Source organism: Juglans regia, chromosome 11, assembly GCF_001411555.2.
Source record: "Juglans regia cultivar Chandler chromosome 11, Walnut 2.0, whole genome shotgun sequence".
In the NCBI taxonomy this organism is placed as follows: Eukaryota; Viridiplantae; Streptophyta; class Magnoliopsida; order Fagales; family Juglandaceae; genus Juglans; species Juglans regia.
The window spans coordinates 12,365,270-12,378,668 of NC_049911.1; the positions used below are offsets into that span (position 1 = coordinate 12,365,270).

Consider the following 13,399-nt stretch of genomic DNA (forward strand, 5'->3'; position numbering starts at 1 on the left):
GGCCAGAGATTATCCAGCAGACCACAGAGAAGATAGATATCATTCAGGTTAGAATGAAAGCAGCTCAAAGCCGACAAAAGAGTTATGCAGATAAACATCGCCGCCAGTTAAAGTTTGAGGTTGGGGATAAAGTTTTTTTTTAGAATAACAACAATGAAAGGACTTATGCGATTTGGAAAGAAGGGCAAGTTGAGCCCGAGATATATTGGGCCATTTGAAATTCTTGGCCGGATTGGACCGGTGGCTTATAGAGTAGCACTTCCACCGGCACTTGTGGGAGTGCCTAATGTATTTCATATTTCCATGTTGAGGAAATATATTCCCGACCCGATGCACATTATTGATTATGAACCACTCCAGATTCAGGAGGATATGAATTATACTGAAGAACTAGTTTGAATTTTGGAAAAGAAAGAACAAGTGTTACGAACTCGAACTGTAACGCCCCGTCCCCGAGGGTTCAGAGAGTTAACTCATATAACCTAATAATCAACTCTAACAATACTAAAGTACTTCCAAATTCAAGAGTATATATTTCCAAAACTTTAAATCAAACGTAAATACTTCAAATTAACAAACCATATAAACTCATTTATCCAATTTTCAATCCAACAACCCAAATAAAAAATCAACTCTTCTTCATGTCTCAAATAACAAACTAGAAATAAGATAACATAGACATAAGTCTCCATAAACCGTCTAAATCCATTGAAACCAACTTAAGAAAATATAAGCAACTTCCAACATCAGCACTAATACCACGAGATACCCAACAACAATTCACTGCTAATCTTCTCCATAAACTCTAATATTGATCATCAACTGAACCATCAATGTTATCTGAAATATAATGAAGATTAAAGGGGTGAGTTATCAACAACTCAGCAAGCAGAGAGCATATACTAGCATGTAAACATGAGCATTTATAACATTTGAAAAGCAGAACAAAAAATTTTCTTCAGATTGTAGACAACCTGTTTTACTTCCGAAAAGCAATAACAAAACTTGGTATAAAAACATTGGAGCGAAAATTTCCAGAAAATGAACTTATTCCCAAAAAGAAAATCCGTTGGCATTTCCAAACTGAAACATTATAATTATATCATCTCTTAGCATCACATCGGTACCATGTTTAACCCCTGTGGTAGGGTTATAAACCACCATTATACTCGTGGCTGGGCCATATTCCATGTTTCACCCCCGTGGTACGGTTATAAACCACCATTATATCCATGGCTGGGATGTATACCATGTTTCACCCCCGTGGTAGGGTTATAAACCACCATTATACCCGTGGCTGGGCCATAACAGAAACCGAACAGATATCATCGGAATCAAATTACAATCATATACAGAATTAGAATTTCATGCTAATCTTTTCAGATGACTCATCATATCAAAACAAAATACTTAATAGCTTTAGATCGCTTCACATGTTCGAACTAAACAGAATCAAAATATTTTTATTGACTCATAACAAAACTGTTAGATTTCCATATTCGCTCTTTTGCATAGTTCAGAAACAAAATGCACAAAACTAGCTCATGTCTACACCAGTCATGACAGCAAAACACTTTCTCCTAAATTGAATTTATGCATATGCAGAATAAACACATGAGGTTGTTTTCAACTCATTTCTTTTAAAAAAAAACATGTTTATTTTTAAAGTCAACCTCATTTTATTTCTTTTATGTAAAACTAGTATATGAACCCCACTTACCTGACTTCCTTGTATTATCAACACCTTGAGTCAGAACTATAGTAGTAACACCACCTAAACGTAACATAAACCCAACATTTAATAACCAATCTAGTAAGCTACTATTTATTGAGTAATAAATTAAAATAGTCCCTTCTCAACTTAATAACTATCATAACAATTAAATCCGAACAGCTCTCTCCTCAAACCATTCGCTTTTAAAATCCAAAACAGCCACCCTTTATTAACACCAAACCAACCATAATTATTTCCAAAACCAACAACAGCAACTCCAATGATTAAAACATAACCCAAACCAAACTTCACTTCCAACCTTCGAATAAAAATTTTCAGTGCAAGCATCAATATTCAAGTTATTGAACAATTCAAGATTTGCATAAAAATCCAATACAACTAGCTCAAAACACCCATAAATTTACATCAAATAGTCTCACTTAATAGCCCAAACCAGTCTCACAACGCCTTTCGAAAAACATATTCCTCAACTTCAAAATTCCAACACACTCCACCACAATCCAACAAATAAAACATCAACCCAAAAAAATAAATGTCACAGAATCCTCTACTGAAAATGCTAGTGGACTTCGCAAAGAAGGATTAATGTCTAAGTGTAAGCACGGCAAGCCAAGACAGCGTGTGTGTGTGCAATTGACAAACCGAAGGAAAAGAAAATAGAAAAGGATCTATGGAATGTGTAATAGCAAGGTATAGGATTAAGAGAAAAAAAAATTCAGTGGGTGGGCGGGAGTTATCGAAAATAATTTCAAGAACCCAAAGGAAGAATCCCACCACGACGCCCAGACTTTTGATACTCGCAATATGCTGCAAAGTGCCAAAACCCAAAGAAAACAACTCATGAACAGATGGTGAAGCTAGAAGAAAAAAAAAAAAAAAAAACATAGAACGAGAGAGAGAATGACGGCTCTCCTTTGAAGAACCAGAATTTTCGAGACCCACGGAACCAGAAACGCTAGCCAAGGATGAACCACAAGTTTGCGCAAGAGAGAGTCTGAGTAGTTCGGAATTGTGGTGAGTGAAACACTTCATGTGCGGAACCGAAAATAAAACCGTGTAGACGTGGGAAGCAGTTGCAAGGGAAAGGAAATAATCGCGGAACTGCAGGGCAGAGGAAAACTAGCGGAGAAGAAAAACAGTGCAGAAGCAAAAAGGGAAATTAATCCCTCCCAAAACGACGCCGTCTGTCTCTCATCAAGTGTTCGTGGGCTGGGCTTCATGCATCTGACTGACTTCAAAAGGGCTGGGCCTAGAGCCCGGGTATTACACGAACTATCCCTTTTGTTAAAGTGTTGTGGAAAAATCATGCTATTAGGGAAGCTTCTTGGGAGTTGGAGGAAGAAATGCGAGATAAGTACCCACAGCTCTTTGATGTGAATTTTGACATTTTATAACAAATTTCGAGGACGGAATTTTTTTAAGGGGGGAGGATGAAAGATCCAGCCCACTGTCAGGCCCAAGCCCGTGAAACAACTCCAGATTTAACATCGCACAGTGTTCACGCTACCTTCCATTTTCATGCATGTCGTTCATCCCTCTTCCCTCAAGGTTTTTACCCTTTACTTCTTATAGCTTATATATATTTGTTATGCATCCTTGACCTAGTTTCAGTGCCGCTAATATCTCTTCATGCTCTCAGCCACTCAACTTGTTTGAGACTTCGCCTCTCACTGTGAATCGCAGCCAACCCACAGTGCATGCACCAGCCATCACTCCCCCGTAAACACCAAACCGTGGAGCTCGGTTAGCAACCAGTGAACTGCCACTGCCAAGCTATTTCACGTACTGCTGTCCCACCAAACGAAGCCCACACCGGTACCTCAATCACATGAAGTCCACCACTCAAGCAGTGCACCACCACTCTCTCTGTGTAAACACTACCTCGGTTGCACCACCGAAAAACAGAGCACCAGCCCAGCCAACGAGTCGCCACTTTCCCCCAGACCTAGTACACGTGGAACCTCGACCTCGAAGCTGCCTCCCAACGCCTCCATAGCCTCCTTTACAAGCCCCAAAAATCCTCTGTTTTAACAGTCCAAAATAGAGCAACCTTCAGCCGCTGCAATCACCCCCCACCAAAAGCTTCACCGTTCTGTGCCTCCACAGAAACTGCTGGTGAGGACTTCCCATCACCCTGGTCCACCGCACACTGCCTCATTTTTCCCACGGTAAGCTCGTGCCACTTCTGGTTGATGGTTCTTCCTTTCGATCTCTCTCTCGTTCTCTCACCGTCTCTCTCTCTCTCTCTCTCAGTTTCAGCTTTATCTCTCTCTCTCTCTCTCTCTCTCTGTCTGTGTGCGACGCCGTCGAAGTCATCACCACCACCTCAACCCAGCTTCCGTTGCACTTCCATGGTGCCACTGCCTCGGTCCTTCGTGGGTGAGTTTCCGTCGCCACTCCCATTTGAGCCTCTGTGTTTATTTTTTGTTAGTTGTTGTTAGTGGTTTAAATAAGAAACAAATGGTATATATATATAAATATCGGTGAACTCAGTAGGATGAAGAGGGTGTTTTGGTTTTTACTTTTTTTACCCCTTAAAGTTTGGCTCCATATTTATTGTTCCGGGTGTGTAGTTTAACGAGTTTATATTGTGATTATCTTATAGGTGAAGATTAATATTTATTCAGCACTTTTGAGGAAATTTTCGAAAAAGTTAAGAAGTCCAAGTAGGCGGGGTTCCTATGCTAGATTTGCATAAAAAGAAATGAACTGAGGTTGGTTTGTAAAAATATGCATGTTGTTTTAAAAAGAAAAAGTGAAAAACAACCTCGGTATATGCTTTGCATTCACTCCTGAGATACGTATGAAAAAGAAAAGAAATGCTTTTGACATGAAATGTGTAGACATGAGCAATAGTTGACATGTTTCTGAAATATGCAAAAGAGCGAATATGATATCATTGAGATTTTTATGCATGTGGTATGATATGGATCTATTTTTTATCAAATGGAAATGATATGAATATGTTTCGCACGTGTTTTGATATGATATGGATATGATAAAACTTTGGCATACTTATCTGTTCTGAATCTGATTCTGAATATTGTTCTGATATGATGATACTGGTTCATGTGATATGGTTGGTACCAACATGATATGATATGATATGAGTGCACCTACTTTGGAAATACAGTGATCTTTTTACGTGTTCTTTCCAGTGTGCACACTCGGGGCTCCGAGATTAAAAAATGGGAAGTTCACCATATGACACTGCCTGGTTTGGCCACCGGGGGTAGCACAACCCTACCACGGGGGTTAAACATGGTATATGATATGATATGATATGATAAGATGAATATGTTCAGCTATGTTATGCCAAAGTGGTTTTTGAATATGAAAATGGTTTATGAGTATAAAAAGATTTAATAGTCGCTCTAATTTTTCTGATAACACGTTTTGAGATGTGCATATGAAAATGAAATGTTTTGTTTCTGCATACAAAACTTACTAAAAATGGCTCATGTTTACATACTAGTATATGTTCTCTACTTACTGAGTTGTGGATAACTCACCCTATATTTTCAGATGACATTGATTACCCAGCTGGGGGTTAGGAATAGAAATTGAAGCTTGGCTAGATAAGGATGGAAGGTTGGGTACCTAAGAGTACCATTGTTAGTAGAAGGGTTTAACTTGAGTATTTGAAGTACTTTGTGTTGTTTGGACCTATTTGAGACCTAAAGATGTATCGTTTTATTTTGTTGAAATTATCGGGAGCTTGTGGACCCCTTTTGATTTATGTTTTTGTAATGATGACTTACGGAGTTTGTATTATGGTTATTTGGAAAATATGAGTTTGTGTGCTAATTACGAAGTCCTTGGAGTTTTTAGTGCTTGGAGAGTCAGGTTTGTAAGTGACAGGCAGTAATTCTCCGACCTTTCCGGGTACGGGGCGTTACTGGTTGCTTAGATAGTTTGGATCCACTATTGCCCTTCTTTGTTCATATCTTTATAGTTCTTCTGGGTTCTTACACTTGCCTCATTTCATGTTTATAGTCCTCCCCGTGTGCTGTTGTTGCCCCTGCCACTAATGCTTGTATCTTTTGTCTCAGTATTTGGGGAGTTTACCACCTCGGCCCACTTCTTGCTTGTTGATGCTTGTGCAGCTTTAGTGGCCTTTTCCTTGCATTTCTTACTTCCTTTAGCCCCATTTTCCTTCTATTCCCATCACTTTACCCTGCTGGGCCTTTTTTGTTTTCTTCCTGTATTGTCATAGTGTTAGTTTTAGTTTGTGAAGATTCCTTTGATGGGGATTCCGTTGTTGGAGATTCTGCTGATGGAGATTTCACTGGTGGAAGTTTTGTTGATGGAGATTTCGTTAGTGGAGATTTCATTGGTGGAGGTTTCATTAGTGGAGATTCCTTTGGTGGAGATCCTCTTGATGGAGATTCCCCTGATGAAGGTTTCATTGAATTTTGGAAAACCATTTAGGACTTCATTTTCCTCCATGAATTTTGGGATTTCAATTGGATTCCAATTTTTTTGGGTTTCACTAGGATTGAAACCGTTTTTTGGTTGATCACACATTGTTTGGTTGGATGGGATAGTGTTTGGTTAGGTGGCATGATCATATGGCTTGATTTGTCTTCCATGCCTTCACATCTCTATCTCATGGTTCCTCCTAATGGCAAGTGTCCTACACTATTCACCAAAAGTGGCTAGGATCTTGCCAAGTATCCAATAAATACTCCTCAAAACTACTTTGGACAATCCACTTAATGATTTGGCAATTGTCTAAACTGGGTGCCACGTTGCGCTATTCCTGGGTGTTACTATTAACCTGAAAAATTGTGAAAAAATTATTATTGCACCAAAAAATTCTAAATAATCATACGAGTAAAGTGGTGCAACTTGTTTCGCAAAATTAGACCATTAAGTGCCTTGATTAAATCAAAGGCTCTCCTGGGTACTATTCACTCGAGAAACTAAAAACGTAATATTGGACCGTAACATCCTAAATAATCATTAGAGACTAATGGTGCAATTTTTTTTCTCAAACTCATACTCGTAAGTGTCTCAAACAAATAAAAAGGCATCTCTATCACCACAGCAGTAGGTGAGACTCCCGCCAAGAGCAAGATAAAAATAAGGAATAGAGGGAAGATCTAGAGGTAAGTTCATACTCTCTCCTTTAGGTGATCTAGAGAAATCTCTTTAGTTGCAATTTAGGTACCAAAGATGTAACGCCCATCCTTTTGGTGAGACTTTTTATAAAACGATTTTTGAAAGGACGACGAGAATTACAGTTCGATTTAAAACTTTTTGCTTCTATACCCAGGATGCAAGACTCTACGTTATAAAATAAAATGTGCTTTGCGAATAAAAGAGGTTTACAGTGGAAAACATCAATTTTAACAATAAAATGCCCCTCATACATTTAAACACTCATGCCTAGACTTTCGTGCTCTTCCCCATGGGCCGTGTCCATCCCGACGCATACTGTATTCAGTCCCTGTGGGGGGAGGGGCATGCATAAAAACTAAAATGAGTCGATGACTCGTAAGCATTACTTCATACAGTTAAAATATAACAACATAGGTTTTCATTCATGCATTCATCATTCCATACATACTATACGTACATGCATACGTGTATACGTGTGTTCATTTGAAAACATCATTGGACGTGGTTTTTCTTTAAAAGGGTTTTCTCTTTTCATAAAACATTTCTTCCATCAGTGTCTTCATTTCTTAAAGAGTTCGTGCATTCATACATTCTTTCTTATCACTTTCATTGGCCGGTACACACTGTTAAGCCCCATGTGTTGGGGTTAGCGGTCTTCCTTTGGACATGAACTCCGCCCGTGGCCACGGGTTGGGAATCCCTTTCATGGGGGCAGCATTGGGTGCACGACCTGCAATACCCGAGTCCTACTACGTAGGTCCTTAAGTCATTTTTATTAATTCTTAAGTTAAATATTTTGAGATAAAGATATTTTTATTACTTCCAATTATTTTATTTTAAGATGAGTATGTTTTATTTTTAAAATATGATTTATTTAAATAAATCAAGGATATTATTTTTAGACTTTGAAATATTTTCCCTTAAGTTCTTTAATTTTATTTATTTAGAAAATGGTCCGATTAATCTCTACCATTGGATTGGTAGGTGAAATGCATCCATGAGGTGGAGAGATCTCCACCATCTATTTTCCAAGCTTATGTGATAAGCTTTGACCAAGGCAAAAGTTTCCCCCACCCTTTACCGGTAGGATTCTAAGATAGGCCACAAATCCTTTTCCTTCCCTTTGACCCACAAGCTTCCTAAGGAAGCTATTGCATCCATCGTCCAAGACAAGTCAACAAAGAGAAAAGAAAAAAAAAAACTATCCTAAGCATTTCTATCCTCCTACCCGTCAACTCTCACCAAAGAAAAAAAAACAAATTCACCTTCTCCTCCAAGCTTACGTAAGAAGCTACCAAAAGAAGAAAAGAAAACAAATCCTAGAGTATTCATCTCCTACACGTCGGCCTCTCACCCAAGCAAGAAAGAAACTTCATCCTTCTCTCCAAGGAAAGCTAAAGCCAACCCTCTCTTCTTCTCCTCTCTTTTGTTCTTCAAGAAATCAGCTCCTCTCATCATCTTCAAGCTCATGACTCAATAGCAAGGTAAGAGTACCCTTAATCCTTCTCCTTTGTGTATTTCAAATTTAGCCATGGATGATCAAGTGGGTTTTCTTTTGATGATTTTGATGTTTCGGTTTTGGGGTTTAAAACAGTGATATTGTGTTGCTCTTCATCCACATGGGTTTACCACTATTTGGTCTTCTATCTTGCCTCTTGAAAGGGGCTAAGACCTTAAGGTAAAATCTTAATTTGATTCATTTGATTCTAGTGTGATTTTGGAAGCCAACTAAATTGTTTTAGCTTGTGTTTTGGTGTAGCTAATTTCCTATATTGCAAATAAATATGCATGCCCTGTTTTTGTCCCAAACCGAATGGTATTATAGTTGTTTTGCTATGTATTTTCCTATATTTCGAAAATACTATGTTGTTATTAAACTTGATTTAATCATAGGTGATGATTATAGTGATTTTGAAATTATATATGTTGGTATCATGTGCCTTGTATTGAGGTTTGGTTGGTAATCTATTTTTTTAAGATGCTAGAGGTTTTGTTTAAAGGTTTTGCTTGGTTCTATAATTTTATATCTTGCTTTTGAAGGTATTAAGTGAGTAAATCATAAGCTTAAGTGTTTAAAGGTTGTAAAGTTTCTTAATAGGTAACTTTGCTATACTTTATACTACTTTAATTTTAATGGGAGGTTTATCTAAACTAAGTAACATATTGCTTATGTGAATAGGTTATAGCTTAGTTAGTTTAGATATAAAGGATAAATTATGCATGAGGTATTATGATATGCAAAGCTGTCCAAGTATTCCTAAGTCCATATCATGCCATAAAAATAGCCCATTTATGTTGTCCCTCGTTTGGTTAAATTCTACCTAACCCAAGAGTCCAAAATATTGATGAGCTAACCTTTTTATAATGAGGGACTACAAGTTGACTAAAGGGCATGTTCTCTAAGCTTGTTTAGCCTACTTGAGATGCCTAAATCTATTTTAAAGCCCATTGTTGAGAATTTCCAGATTTTACCTCCAAATGTCCACAACCCAAAGTGAGCTTGAACTAAAGAGACCTTGCTTGAAGCCTATGAGTTCTTAACTACCTTTCATGTAAGCTTTTAAAATAACATTTCCATGGACAGCTAGCATGTCTTAATACTTAAGTCATTTCTATTGTAAGTAGAGGGACGCTAGATTATAATATCGTAGCTTTCTCTTTCAGAGAGAGAGCTAAAGAATAATGTATGAGTATTAACATGCTTGTTATTTGTTGGAATATGACCTATATTGATGTGGGAAGTATCAGGGAGCATAGAGGTAAGTAGCTATGACCATGCTTCTTACACCAAGTTCTCTTTATGAAATGATGTCTCTCTCTCTCTCTCTTTATGAAAGAGTAAATGTATATAGTATGTACAAGCCCTTTCTTGATAGCCCCTGTTAAGCACCCTATTGATTATAATTGTGTGTATGTGTATAAGGTAATGCATGCACGTAGGTTCTAAGTCATGAGATTTCCATACATGCTCTCTCAATAAACTTATTGATTATTCCTATATGTAGTATAGCATGAAAGATCTTGTTCATAAAAATGCATGTGCATCAAAGTAAGAAGGATGATGAAAATATTTTGATTGCAAAGGAAAGGAAATGAATGTCTCATGCCTTATGCTTCAAGTTATGCTTTAAGTGAGTTTTAAAATGCCCCTATGAACTTATGCTTTTAAATGACGCGAGGAAAGTGTTTTAAAATATCCCAATGAACTGACATTAAATGTCCTTATGAACTGATGTTTTATGGATGCCATGAAAAATGATATTTAAGCTCATACTTTTAAAATGATGTTTCTTCATGAATACACTGTTAAATGAAAAGATGATATTTAAGTTCATACTTCTAAATAACGTTTTCCATGAATGAACTGTTAAATGAAAAGAACTGAAAAGAAAGTACTGAAAGGACTACTATGTATGAAAGCAAGAAAGGATTGAATGAAGAAAAGAAAGAAAGCACAGAATGAATGAACGTTTTATTGTATGAAAATACGTAACGACCACATGAATGAAAAGGGGTACCCAATGAATGAATGGGCAAATGGCAATGTCGGGTAGAAGTACCTAGTAGTGCACCCAGTGCTACACCCTAACGGAATGGGGTTCCAACCTATGGCCACGGGAAAATCCATTGGCCATAGGGTCAGCCGCTGACCCTAGCACGCGGGGCGTAACAGTGTGCAATGGGCTATGAAAGTGAAAAGATGAAAAGCATGTTTATGCATGAAAGTATGATTTACTTCCCAAGAATGTTTATGCATGAAAGCATGGCTTATTTCTGAAGGATGTTTATGCATGAAAGCATTGCCAAGGATTTGCAAATGTTTATGTATGCATGTTTTCAAAAGAAAATGAATAGATGTCTAGTATGTTTACTGCATGGTGTACTACTTACTGAGTATTCGACTCACTTTTGTTTTAAATGTTTTAAACGTCCAGGTAATGATGAAAAGGCTGGGGAGCAAGGCACTACTGCAAAGGGAGAGGCATACGCTTAGGATCTTTTCTAACCAGAACTGTGATGTTTATGGAGGATGCGTTATGTTTTTATGAACGTATGGACTCTGAGAGTCTTTTACGGATGAATGTTCAAATAGGATGTTTATTAGGTGTTCCCTTTATTAAATTAGGAATTTGAGTACACGTGTGTCATGTCCATGTCGACCGCACGTTATGGGAAAAAGAAAAAGAAAAGAAAGAAAAGAAAAAGAAAAAAAGACAAGTATGTACGTCGCGATCCCTCTCTCCGGGGCGGGGTTGTCACAAGTTTGGTATCAGAGCAAAGGTTATAAGGTCCTGTAGACTTTAGGGCTGAACTAAGTTGAAGTCCTCTCTCTAAAGTATGCCAAGCTCCACTGCAAGTTTAAAAGGTATTTTCTTATTGAGTATCATGAATTATGTTTGAATGATTGCAAGTCATGCATATTTCTTTCATATGAGTCCATTGCTATTGTTACTATTATATATGTTTTAGTATGGCACCGATAGGCAATACTAAGAAAGATAAATGTTGGGGCGACCCCATTCCCATAGTGTAGAGAATTAGTAGGAGGTTCCCAGTGATACGAGGGACCTCACCAATGCAGTTGCCTACTTAAAAGGGATAGCTACTGGCAGACAAACCGAGATGCAAAGGCAACCCAACATTCAACAACCTTCGAACTATTCGGTAGACAGCACCCTCTGTTGTTTGATGGTGAGTGTAGCGAAGCAAATGCTAACAACTAGATCAAGCGCCTAGAGAAGATCTTCCGTGTAGTCTCGTGTTTGAAACAAGAGAAGATGGAATTCGCCCCTTACAATTTATTTGACATGGCAAACAGGTGTTGGAAGTCTACTTATGAGCATATTCCGCAAGAGTTTAAGCGAGGAAACTCCAATTTTGTAGGTGATATTTAAAGAAGCTTTCACTGACCAGTTCTTCCCTTTATATTTCCCATTGTGCATTAGTATTAGGTGATTCTGGTGCCACACATTCCTTCATATTCCATAAGTTGCTTGTTTAAGTGAAAGGACCCCTGAGTCCTTAGTGTGTGTGAGGTCCATTCCTACTCCACTTGGAGACTCCGTAAATTATAGTTCCATATTGAAGGGATGCGTGATAAAGATACAAGGTTGGCACCTTTTTGCCGATTTAATCCTATTCAATATGGAGGCGGTCGATGTCATTTTGGGCATGGACTGGTTGTCTAAGTACCATGCCAGCACAAAGTGCTTCAAGAAGAAAGTGGTCTTAGACTACCGAGTGAGATAGAGTTCCACTTCTGTGCATGGGTAAGCACCCTAAGCCAAGATGGTTTCCACGCTAAAGGCAACCGAGATGCTAAAGATGGGTTGCATGGAATTCTTTGCTAATTTGGTTATGTCTCGACCAAATGAACCTCAACTTCTTGATATCGAGGTAGTGAGAGAATTCCTCAATGTTTTTCCGGATGAGCTACATTGCTAATTTGGTTATGTCTCGACCAAATGAACCTCCGCGTGTACTCCCCACATACACACCACACCATATCACCATTATGGCATACTCGCCAAATCGCGCATTACTCCATCACATGGAGTACACTCCACGTGTACTCCTTTCACACACGCTACGCCACATAGAGTACACTCCACGTGTACTCTTCCCAAGCCACACAACGCCACCTCACCATTACAGCACATACTCCACACCACACTTCACAGCACAGTCCACAACACTACGCAACAGACTACATAGATACGCCCAACACTTCACTACATGGCACATCACATCACCACACTACACAGATATGCCCAACACTTCACATACACAGCACATCACATCGCCACACTACACAACGAACCCCACAAATACTAACGACACAGTCCACAACCTAATCAATTAATTAACATCTAACATAAATAACGAGGGATAGAGAGTTATACCATCGATGGGATAACCCGTGCGTTGCTCGCTGATCGTTATTGTTGATGATGTCGGAAGGGTCGTACGTGGCGGCTAACCCATGTATAGTGGTTGACCGCCACGTAAAGTGGCAATTTGGGCTTAGGGCTAGACTTGGGAAGGCCAAGGAAGGTTGAGGGTGGTCTCATGGTGGCCTCGTGGTGGCGGTGAGGGGAGGTACACAGCGTAACTAGCCACGTACAGTGGCTGTCTTAGCCATTGGAGGTGGCTAGAGGTGCGGGTTTAGGCGTGGGAAGGTCGGTTCGTGGTCCTGGAGTGGTGGTCTCATGGTGGTGCCAAGGTGGCACACGTCGCAGACACGGTGGCTCGTGGAGGAGCTATCGCCGTGGGTCTCAAATAGGGGAAATCGAAGGGAGGGCTTGGCTAGTCGTGGCTGGCCATGGAGGGGTTTGAGAGGGGTACGATGGAGCTGCGATGGCGAGGTGGAGGCGGCATGGTGGCCTACGGCGGCAGATCTAGGCCAAACGGGTGAAACCCATGAGCTAGAGAGTGAGGATGCTTGGGAGAGGGGGTGGGCTTGGCTGGCTTGGAGGAGCTCGGGGAGGAACCATGGTGGCCAGGGGAGGTGCCTGGTGGGGCTAAAATCGGTGCATGACG

General features: G+C 39.4%; 1 long non-coding RNA gene across 1 annotated transcript; it reads left to right on the forward strand.

Moving 5' to 3' along the window:
• The first annotated feature begins 8,268 nt into the window (after positions 1–8,268).
• LOC108995813 lies at positions 8,269–11,129 on the forward strand. Its single transcript, XR_004802815.1, has 3 exons — positions 8,269–8,343; positions 8,454–8,537; positions 10,795–11,129. It is a non-coding gene; the product is annotated as an uncharacterized LOC108995813 (long non-coding RNA).
• The last annotated feature ends 2,270 nt before the right edge of the window (positions 11,130–13,399 follow it).